Source organism: Phacochoerus africanus, chromosome 9, assembly GCF_016906955.1.
Source record: "Phacochoerus africanus isolate WHEZ1 chromosome 9, ROS_Pafr_v1, whole genome shotgun sequence".
NCBI classification, from domain to species: Eukaryota; Metazoa; Chordata; class Mammalia; order Artiodactyla; family Suidae; genus Phacochoerus; species Phacochoerus africanus.
Genome location: NC_062552.1, coordinates 36,329,543 through 36,341,160, shown reverse-complemented (window position 1 = coordinate 36,341,160; position 11,618 = coordinate 36,329,543).

Here is an 11,618-nt window from a genome sequence, read left to right as displayed (position 1 = left end):
CACACACTATGTTGGGTTCTCAACCCTTCGAGCCAAATTTTGGCTCGAAGGGTTGAGAACCCAACATAGTGTCTGAGAGGATACAGGTATAATTCCCTGGCCTCACTCAGTGGGTTAAGGACCCAGCATTTCCACAAGCTGCAGCATGGTTTGCAGATACAGCTTGGATCCTGCATTGCTGTGGCACAGGCTGGCAGCTGCAGCTCTGATTCGATCCCTAGCCTAGAAACTTCCATATGCCACAAGTGTGGCCGTAAAAAGAAAAAAAATTATATATGTGTGTGTATAAATATATATACATATGAAAAGCTGTAGAATTGAAAAGTATAATAACCAAAATAAGACTTCAATGGAGAGGTTTAATAGCACTTGAAGAGAATTGGGAGATGGGTCAAAAATATTAAGGATGAAGCATGGAGAAACAAATGAAAACCCTAGAAAATACAAAAGTGAAGATAAGGGACATAGAGTTTATAGTAAGGAATTCTAAGATGTTTAATGGGACTCAGGAAGAAAAAGCAAGATAAGAAGCAAAAAAAAAGTGATAAGATAAAGCAAAAAGTGTTAAGAAGCAATATCTGAAGATTGAGGGGTAAGAATTTTCCAGAACTGAACAAAACCATTTCAAGGAGCATCATAAATCAAAAACAAGAAAGTTAAGGAGATTCACACTGAGATGCATTAAAGAAAACCAAAGACAAAAAGAAAACTGTAAAAACAGCCAGGGATAGGGGGGAACCCTTCAAATGAGCTGCAGCTAGACTGACAGCTGACTTCTCAATAGCGTCTATGGAAGCCTGAAGTCAGTCTTAGATGTGCTGGGAGAAAAAAAAAAAAAAAAACTACTGCTCACCTAGGATTTCTCACCAGGAAAAATATCCTTCAGGAGTAACACTTTCTTTCAAATACTTAGTTCACCACTAACTGACTGATCACAGTGAAGGACTTTCTAAAGGTTGTCCATAGGGAGCAAATAATCCCACATCTCAAACTAAATCATCTGGTCAAGTCCTAAGTATTGTTTTTTCATCTCACTTTTTTTTTTTTTTTTTTTTAAGGAGGGAAGAAGAAAGACGTTTCACTGTATATATCATTTTAGTTCCTTTGGATTGTATTCCTGATTTATTATGTCTACATAGAAAGAATTTCTCTTAGTACATGCTATGTGTTAATATAACTAGATTAAAAGAAACTTAAGCTGAAAGTTGTTGTGGTTAGAAAACACAAAGCAGAATAATAAGCTCCTTTCAGGACGACCATGGGAGGTAGTAAATTAACATTATCTCAACCATAAACATATATCCATACTTACGTTTCTAGACCACGGAGATCAGGCTGTGGGTGTAATAAAAAACTAACCAGCAGAATACAAAGAAATAGAATGTTTCCTATTTTACTATGTAAGATGTTTTAATTTGGATGCCACAGAAGCCAGGACTATTCAGAAGGACATACTGGATTCAAGACGACAAATTCTGCTTGGCTTTTCCATTTAATCACAGAATCATAAAATATTCTGGCCCCTGTTATCCCACACCACAAGCACTCATACTCATAAATTTTAGAGAATCAAAGAGATCAAATCGTAGCATTTCAGAGTTGGAAGCTCCTCAGAAACGTAGGAATTCCGTCTCTGACACCTGAGGAGCTTAAACATGTTCACTGACAAGGAGTTCGCTTCTTTTTATTCCCTGACTCGACATTACCAATTGTTTGAAGGATTTTTAATTGAGCCCAATTTCTTTTCTACGACTTGTTCTCATTTGCCTAGCTCTGTTCTTTCCATGGTAACACAGACAAGCCTAGGCCCTCTTACATCACTGAATATTAAAATGCTGCCATAGAAGTTCCCATCATGGATCAGTGGTTAACGAACCGGACTAGTATCCATGACAATGAGGGTTTGATCCCTGGCCTCATCCAGTGGGTTAAGGAGCTGTGGTGTAGGTTGCAGGCGTGGCTTGGATCCCACGTTGCTGTGGCTCTGGAGTAGGCCAGTAGCTGCAGCTCTGATTCAACACTATCCTGGAAACTTCCCTATGCTTTGGGTGCAGCCCTCAAAATACACACATACACAAAATACTGCCATAATGTCCCCATTTTATGTTTGCTCCTACAGGCTAAACATCTCTCATGAAGTTAAGCCTTGCTCAATCTGCCTGTGTTTGGCTAGTCAGAAGAGAAACAATCTGACTCATGGAAGAAAGGAATGGCAGGATGAGCAGCAGAAGAAGTCAAGGCAGAGAAGGGGAGGTGAGCTTTGAGAAAATAAACTGAGCCAACACAGGTTTTATAAAGTTCAGTATGACTTTTATGTACTTGGTGATTACTTTAAAAAACTTGGGATGCATTAAAAGTAGGAAGATTCTTTGATCAGGCTATAAAGATACAAATCTGAGGTTCAAGGGGGCCTCAGAATTTTCTGCTGGTAAAACGATGGCATCTTATCCTGAGACAGGCTTGGAAAGGAAGTATCCATCTACGTCTTTAGATTCTAAAAGAGCACACTGTAATAAAAGACTCCAATTAAAATTATCTAGCTAAACATCTAGGTGTAAGGAAATATGGTGAGGTCTGGCCAACCTCAGTAATGTAACTGCAAAATACACCTATAGTCGTGGAACAGGGAATTTAAGAAAATGTGTTCATTTAGGGACATTGGTGTAGCAAAGGACAGTCTCTCCATTTCCTGCTGATACTTGCTACCATTGCAGAGAACATTAACTGCTAGCAATCAACATTTGAGGTAAAGGCTGAATTTTAATGGTTCTTTAAGCCATTGGTAAGAAATTTGGCTCCTATGGCTTGGAACCTGTGCTTCACTCATACACAAATCACGACAACTTGATAGAGGCTTCAGTTGTTGGGATCCAGCACTTAAGAGGACAAGTAAGAAATGACAGGTTTCACATTCTGTGATTCTACACAGACTGATCCTACTCAAGGGATACTCAGAAAATCTGCTCAGAGCAGATTCTTGAAGAATGGGCTGGACTGGAAAAAAAGCCATCAGAAGATGGTCACCTATCTGATTCATGGCTGTGATAGTCACTTGGTTATTTCTCCCAGCAAATAGCAATTTGTTCTGGGCTTCCTGTGGACTTGACTGTCTGTGAGAAACATGGCTGAGGAATAGATAAGTCTATCATGCAGCTCTTGTTGGAATAATGAATGCCAAGTAACAAACCCCAATGGCTTAAAAGCAGTATGCATTTTGGTTTTTTTACTCACTGCTCTGTGAATTGGCCAGGGCAGCTCTGCTTCAGGTTGCAGTTTGGAGAATTTAACTTAAGGGTGCAGATCAGGTTTGGGTCAGGTCCTGGTAGTTCATTCTGGGCCCAAATGGAAGGGATAGAAACTAGCGGGGCCAACCTCTTCTTGATGACCACAGGGGTGAAAGAGGGCCAGCCAAACCATGTAAGCATACACGAAGCCTCTCTTCAGGTCACTTCCATTACATTCCGTTGGCCAAGCCAGTTGCCAACTAAGTGGATTTTGAGGGGAAGCAAACTCCTCCCACTGTTGCATTGTCCTTGGGGGTACAGAGCCAAGCTGTAAGGGGAAGGGTGTAGATGCATAATGTTACTGCAGGGGAATGAAGAGTTGAAACAAATAATCCAATCTTTACAGTGTTCTGTGTTTTTGTTTTTGTTTAATAAAGGGTAGCCTAGATAACTGCTTTTTTGTCTTTAATTCAAAGATAGTATTTTAGGCTAAGGCCCAACAGTGTTTTATTAAGTGAGCCCATAAACACTGAAGAACTGACAACGAGAAAGGCATTAATCCTAAATTCAAGATATGGAAGAGGCTCTCAGCTCTGTGCGAAGGTCTCACGGTGTAAAGTGGTGGTGGGGATGCCTCAGGCTTCAAGCTCAGTGGACTTGGCAAAGCAGCCATACTGCCATTCTGGCTGATTCAGGGCAAGGCAAATGCACTGAAGCATTTTGACATTGCCAGCAGTGCCAAAAGGGATGTGCTGGTTGCCAGCAAAAGGGCCGTTAAAGCACGAAAATGAAATAGAAAAAAAAATGTAAAAGTTGGGATAAAATGTCTAAGTGTGTTTATGGAAAGGCCTATCCATTTCTAAATGATGTAATGGAAAATCCATCTTTGGTCTACCCAAGTCAAGGCCATTTTATAAACTGAGGAATGTGACAGTTTGTGACAAACTTTAAAGCCACTAACCAAAATCTTCTGCCTCTGGGAAAAGGGTAGCTGGAATTTCTGAACAAGTAAAATTATGGCTTAAAGCTCTAGGGAGAAGCAATAACTCAGAAATAGTTAAGAGTATATAGATGTATGTGTGTGTGTGTGTGTGTGTGTGTGTGTGAACGAAGGGATGCATACATACAAACACACATACTGTATGTACCCACCAATACTTGTCAAAGCAAGAACTAGATCGTTTATAGCTGCACTATGTATTCTTTATTAACACTCATGGCTGTCAGCTTTTCTGATTAAAATTAAGTCTGACTTCAGTTCAAATTTGCCCAGCCTCAAAGATTCTCACTAGAGTTATAATCATGACATAAGAAAACGGGGCACTTTAAGTCTTGCAGTGGTTGAACTGGAAGCAGGATGTTCTAAGGCAAAGGTAAAATGTCTTCAAAGACATTCAATTCAATTCAATGTACCTCCCACCTTATACAAAAATTAATTTAAAATGTATCAGAAGATGCATTATGAGCCTACATGTAAGACTGCTGATGTCAAGCTATAACACTTTTAGAAAAGAAATTTAAAAATCTTCATTGCCATGAATCGGACAGAGTTCTTGGATCTAACCAAAAGTATGAGCATAAAAGAAAAAACTGATAAATCAGACTTCATTAACATTTTCAAAACTCTTGCTCTATGCATTGTTCAGACACTATGAAAAGACAAGCTACAGACTTGGAGAAAATAGGCATAAAGCAAATATAATATATATAAATACATGTATAGACTCAACAAAAAGTAAATAAACTCAATTAAAAAGTGGCCCAAAGATTTACACTTCATCAAAAATATGTATATGCCAACTAAGCCTATCAAGGGAGGTTCATCATCATTTGTCACTAGGAGAATGAACATTATAACTGCATGAGATACCAGTACTTACTAAATGCCTAGACAGTATTTTAAGAGTGTCAATACCAAATGTTGATGAGGATAAAGACAAATTAGAATTCTCAAGGATTGCTGGTAGGAAGACAAAATGGTATAGTCACTTTGGAACATACTTTTTTTTTTTTTTTTGGTCTTTTTAGGGCCACACCTGCGGCATCTGGAGGTTCCCAGGCTAGGGGTCCAATCAGAGCTGTAGCTGCCAGCCACAGCCACAGCCATAGCAACACCAGATCCGAGCTGCATCTGTGACCTACACCAAAGTTCATGGTAACACCAGATCCTTAAGCCACTGAGCGAGGCCAAGGATCAAACCTGTGTCCTCATGGATAATAGATTCATTTCTGCTGAGCCATGACAGGAACTCCAGAAAACACTTCTTAGGGGTTATTATAAATTTAAGCATACAGTAACTGTATGAGTCAATAATCCTACTACTAGGCATTAACCCTTGCGAATTGAAGACTTAGCCCTACCCTGGGCAAATGATTAAACAAACTGCAGCACATCTAACCTATGGACTACGACTCAGCAAGTCAAAGGAACAGACTATCGATGCATACAACAGAATGCTGAATCTCAATCACTATAAGTAGTTTTTGTTGCAAGTAATAATGACAACATGATGTAAGGATACAGGAGGTGTGTTCAGGATGCTACAGGCACGCATAGCTAGGGAGCTGTATGTCATCTGAGAGGACCAGGAAAGGCTTTAAAGAGAATGTGATATTTTACCTGGGCTGGGAAAAGAGGAGGGAGAAAAAAAGCCATAGGCTGTGTAATTTAGGAAACATTCCTTTGGTGTTTGGGGGAATAAAACTCATGGAAGAGGAGGAAAAGCAGCTTCCTGAAATGCCAAAGACTGCCTTTGTTAAACTTTCAAACAAACCGTTTTTCATGTGAAACAAAAGAAGGTGAATCGACATGTAATTGGTCGTTTGTAAGTACTGCATTCTTTTAAAATTAAAAACAAGTTTATTCCTAGATTCATTAAATGCTTTCCAGACATCCTGGATGAAACTCACTAACTTAACAATGGTGCTACTTTGCTTCTATGCTTATCACTACACTGTTTCTGTTACCTTCCACTGACACAAATGTTAATGTGCTCTCTTTATCACCCTGGGAAATTTGTAACCATCTTTTTGTTCCTGAAGAAAGAGAGTTCAGAAATGCAAACAGTGATGCTGTGTTTGCTTCTCTTTCTCCTGTTCAGAGTCTACTCCATCTGTAGGTCATCTCAGTTCCCCTGGGTGAGAGAGGAGGGGAAAGTGATTTTCACCATGGAAATATGAACCTCAGATAAAAATTTAAATGGTAGGGGTTATATTTTACTGATTCTTTGCAATGAGTTATGCATGCATGCATTCATTCATCAGGCATAGAGAAATCTCTGGGATGTACCTAAAGCCTTATTAGCTACTGGGAATACAGAGGCAGAAACAGGAAACAGTTAAAGTTTTAAATAATCCCTGGCATGAAGGGAGGACAGATACGTACAGGCGATGTTGGCAGAACAATAAGTGCTACTACAAAGGGGTATATAAGAGTTAGCTGCACAGAAAGGGGTCACTAACTTTGCTGAGGGGAGATGGGGGGAGATGGTGTGTAGGGAACAGGTGATGTCTTGAAAGATGGGTTGAGTATTCCTAAAGAATAGGAATTTCTTTTTTTTTCTTTTTTTTCATGTTTTTATTAATTAATTTATTTTTTTCCCACTGTACAGCAAGGGGATCAAGTTATCCTTACACGTATACATTTTCTCCCCCCACCCTTTGTTCTGCTGCAATATGAGTATCTAGACATAGTTCTCAATGCTACCCAGCAGGATCTCCTTGTAAATCTATTCTAAGTTGTGTCTGATAAGCCCAAGCTCCCGATCCCTCCCACTTCCTCCCTCTCCCATCCTGCCAGCCACAAGTCTATTTTCCAAGTCCATGATTTTCTTTTTTAAGGAGATGTTCATTTGTGCTCGATATTAGATTCCAGTTATAAGTGATATCATATGGTATTTGTCTTTGTCTTTCTGGCTCATTTCACTCAGTATGAGATTCTCTAGTTCCATCCATGTTGCTGCAAATGGCATTATGTCTTTTTTTATAGCTGAGTAGTAGTCCACTGTGTATATATACCACATCTTCCTAATCCAATCCTCTGTTGATGGACATTTGGGTTGTTTCCATGTCCTGGCTATTGTGAATAGTACTGCAATGAACATGCGGGTGCACGTGTCTCTTTTAAGTAGAGTTTTGTCCGGATATATGCCCAAGAGTGGGATTGCGGGGTCATGTGGAAGTTCTATGTATAGATTTCTAAGGTATCTCCAAACTGTTCTCCATAGTGGCTGTACCAGTTTACACTCTCATCAACAGTGCAGGAGGGTTCCCTTTTCTCTACACCCCCTCCAGCACTTGTTATTTGTGGACTTATTAATGATGGCCATTCTGACTGGTGTGAGGTGGTATCTCATGGAGGAATTTCTAATAAAGTGGGAAGGGCATTGGAAACAGTAGGGACAGCAAAGGGATGGCGACTTGCAAAAGCATGTGTGTTTGGGACCTGCAAGAAACCAGTGGCTGGAGTTGAGGGGTAGGGGACATGATAAGAGCTGTGAAATTGATGTAGAGAGAGTTTGGGACCAGGTTATGAAGGCTCTTTGGACTCAATTCTATTTGTAATGGGAAGGATTGGTGGTTTTCAAACAGGGAGTGACATGAACTGATTTGCATGGTATACAGATAATCTGGTCGCAGGTGTAGACCGTGAAATAAAGGAGGAACAAGATTAGAGGCAAGAAAAGCAGCTGGGAGATCTTTGCTAATTCTGGCAAAGAGACCAAGAGCCACAGTAAGGCAGTAAACAGCAAGCATGGAGTTGAAAGAGACAAAAGATATTTTGGAGGCAGAGTCCTCAGGACTTGGAAACTATCCAGATATGACTATCTCAGAGGGAGGAAGCAGCAAGGAGCAACACTGAGGTCAAGCCTGGGCAACCGGGTCCATCATGACATTATTGCAGGATGTACAGACAAAAAGGTATCACTTGGGAAGGTGCAAAGTTCAAACAGGTCCTGTGGCCTGTGGGAGATGAAAGCCAGTCTGGAGGGGTGGAGAAGCGAACCCATGAAGTAGAGATCTAAGCAGATTCAATGGCTAAATCGCCAGATTCAGGATGGGTGAGATGTCATTGGGCTTTGTGGCAATAATAACACATTAGATAAAAGAAGTCTGCTAGGTGAGCCATTTTCTTTTATGTCTTAAGTTACGCTATTTGTAGGTAAGCATTTCTTAAATTCTGAAACATGCAGGAAAACATTTAACACCCAGAGGAGATAGGAACCGTGTGGGTAATTTACTTAGAAGAGAAGCATTCTGGAGCTATTTTTAACTCAGCCCATCCCTTGCTTCATTGGGATGTTGGTGAAACATTCAGGTTGTTTATGAGGAGCCTGTGTATAAATACACAAATGGTCATATTTTCCATCCCTAAACCAGCCTTTCCTTTGTATCATGGCACTGTCATTTGGTTCATATGCTACACTCTGTAATCCGGGGAGAGCCTGGGCTGTAATTCCATATGGCTGGCCACCAGCTTCCAGTCATAGGCGACTTTGATGTCGCTGTTGAGGGGGGCGCCCCAGGAGAGCTGCAGGAAGAGGATCAGACAAAGCAGGGGGAAAAGGGCCTCTGCCTCTCAGCCAGACAGGGATAAAGCCCAGAGAGTTCCCAGGATAATGTCGAAAATCTGCATCCACCATCAGAGGGAAAGGGAAGTCATGCACGTTTACCAAACCCAGTGATTCCCACTGTGATCCTGTAAACCCAAGCAGTGGTAAAGTTTTATGAATTCCACTCTGCTGCGTATGCAAAGACGGTTACACTAATGAAATTATGCTCTAAATTAGCTGAACATATTCTCCAAAGAAAATGCTTTGCTGAAATTATATATTACAGATTTTGTGGTACCCTTGTTCTGCCATTTAACAGCATGTTGTTATTATTTAGCATTTAATGAGCGCCAGGATGATGCTCTGTGTATTCTCTCTCTTGACTCAGAAACAATGGAATGAGTGGCTTTTTTATTCTACCAAGTATAAGGAGATCCCTCTGATACGGACTCTTCGTAAGACTGATGAACAGCAGCTCAGCTGACAAGAGGATTTCTAAGGAAGGCATCCTCCCCAGAAAATATGTTCTTTCTTCCCCAGCTCTCCATTCTTTTCCAGGGAATCCTCAATCTGGGACACTCAGGAATCAAGAAGGAATCACAAAGTTCCCGTTGTGGCTAAATGGGTTAAGAACCCGACATAGTGCCCATGAAGATGCAGATTCGATCCCTGGCCTTGCTCAGGGCTTAAAGATCTGGTGTTGTCACAAGCAGCGGCATAGGTCACAGATGCAGCTCTGATCCATTGTGGCTGTGGCATAGGTCTACAGCTGCCATTCTGATTTAACCCCTCGCCTGGGAACCTCCATATACTGCAGGTGTGGCCTTGAGAAAAAAAAAAAAAAAAGAAGGAATCATACATGGTGTTCTATCCATTTTCTCCAAACCTATTCTTAAGTTCTTATTATGGATAAGAGCAGCTTTCAAGAGAGTAGAGGGGTAGTTTACAGCAGTTGACTTTTATTCTGATAACAATGCTACTTACTAGTAAGCAGCAAAATTCTGGCTCTTTATCTTGCTCCCTGGAGTGAATGCGCAGAAGACCCCAAGCAAGTGTCTTCTGTCCTCTTCTGGGGACCCCGCTATACCTGTTTGAACAGCTTGCTCATCTGACAATAAAAGGAGATGTTAGGGCAGTGAAAGGCTTTTGAACAGTCATAAATTCCCCAAAGCCAAGGAATAAAATAGAGGAAGGGGACGTTCACTGCAATTAGGCCATTTTATGTACATATTCTATAATATCAAAATTACCAGCCTGTTAAATTCTAACAGATCTTTCTTCAGATTTAAAGAAAAGGAATAGTTGTAGCATCAACAGCTAAAGAGCTGGTTGAAAACAAGTACTGGATCACAGTTTCAATTTTTCTTAAAAAACAGATAAACAAAACCCAATGAGCTTGCTTAGAGACTAATTCACTTCAGGCACAGCTTAATTTCTTTCAGCTTTGAGCCTTATAAACCCCGGCTAATTTGCCTGGTGCAATTATATGTTATTTTGGCAGCTGCAGAGCTCAAGAGCCTTTTAAACCATTTGAAGGCAGCTTAATTCCCCCCTTTTAGCAAGTGGATAAGGTGCAAATAATAATAATACGGAATACCAAGTCGGTTGTGGGAAAATTTGGAGATTTAATCTCAAAACTTATTTAATACCCATTAGAGCCATCTGTTTGAGATTTCGGTAAACCTGTCAGGGTCACTGAGCCTGGGTGACTATACCAGAAACAGAGCATGTAAGCCGGGAGTTCACAGCCGCGCTTTATTTAGGCAGCCTTGTGCTTTAACTCTTCTGAACGTGAATATTTTTAGTTGGGGACAACACAGTCTCCAGTTCACAGGACCACGGCCTATTGTCACACATAGACTTGTCTGTTCGACAAGGTTTTACGCCACCAGTCTGGCCCCCAGAGATGTTTGAGTTTGTAATCCCTGGTATGTCTTCTCCACTTATATATGTCATAGTTTCCACTCCTTAGGAGGTCTTTACACTCAAAGGACGCCAGTCCCGAGGTCAGAACCCTTTGGGCACCTCGCATTCTCTACTCACTGGGCAGTTTTTACACACAGGTCCATTCATAATCTTCCCAGCTCCGTGGCGCAGCTGTTGTTATCATCCACCCTCACTTATTGGATGAGACCACTGAGACTTAAAAACCTAATATGCCCAATGTCACACCCTTAGGTACGATACAAGCAGGATTTGAACCCATACTTCTTCCCCATCACTGTATTGATCATGTGGCTCGGAGCTCAAGACGAGTGTAAATTTCCTATTTGCTTACCGCATAGCTATCCCTCCTTACAACACTCCTCCAATCAAAGGTCACCAGCATCTATCTCTAAGCAACCTAGACACCATGATTTGATGATTAAAATGGTCTTTTTTAGGAGTTCCTGTCGTGATGCAAGGGAAACGAATCCGACGAGGAATAATGATGTTGCGAGTTTGATCCCTGGCACTTGCTCAGTGGGTTAAGGATCCAGCATTGTCTGAGCCGTGGTGTAGGTCGCAGATGTGGCTCGGATCTTGCATTGCTGTAGCTGTGGTGTAGGCCGGCAGCTGTAGCTCTGATTCAACCCCTAGTCTGGGGACCTCCATTTGCTGCAGGTACGGCCCTAAATAAAGGAAAAAAAAAGGTCTTTTTTGAACATCCTTGGCTCCCTTGCCTCTTGCACTCACCCTCTTGGTAGGTTGTCAATTATTCATCAGGGAAAACATACATTATCTTCCCTCGTTATTGCACCTTTAACCTGTCAATTTCTCTTCCCTTATTGGCTTCATCCCCTTAGATATGAACAAAAGATCCTTCCTTACCCTGAGTTCCCTGAGCTCTCATCCTGTGTTT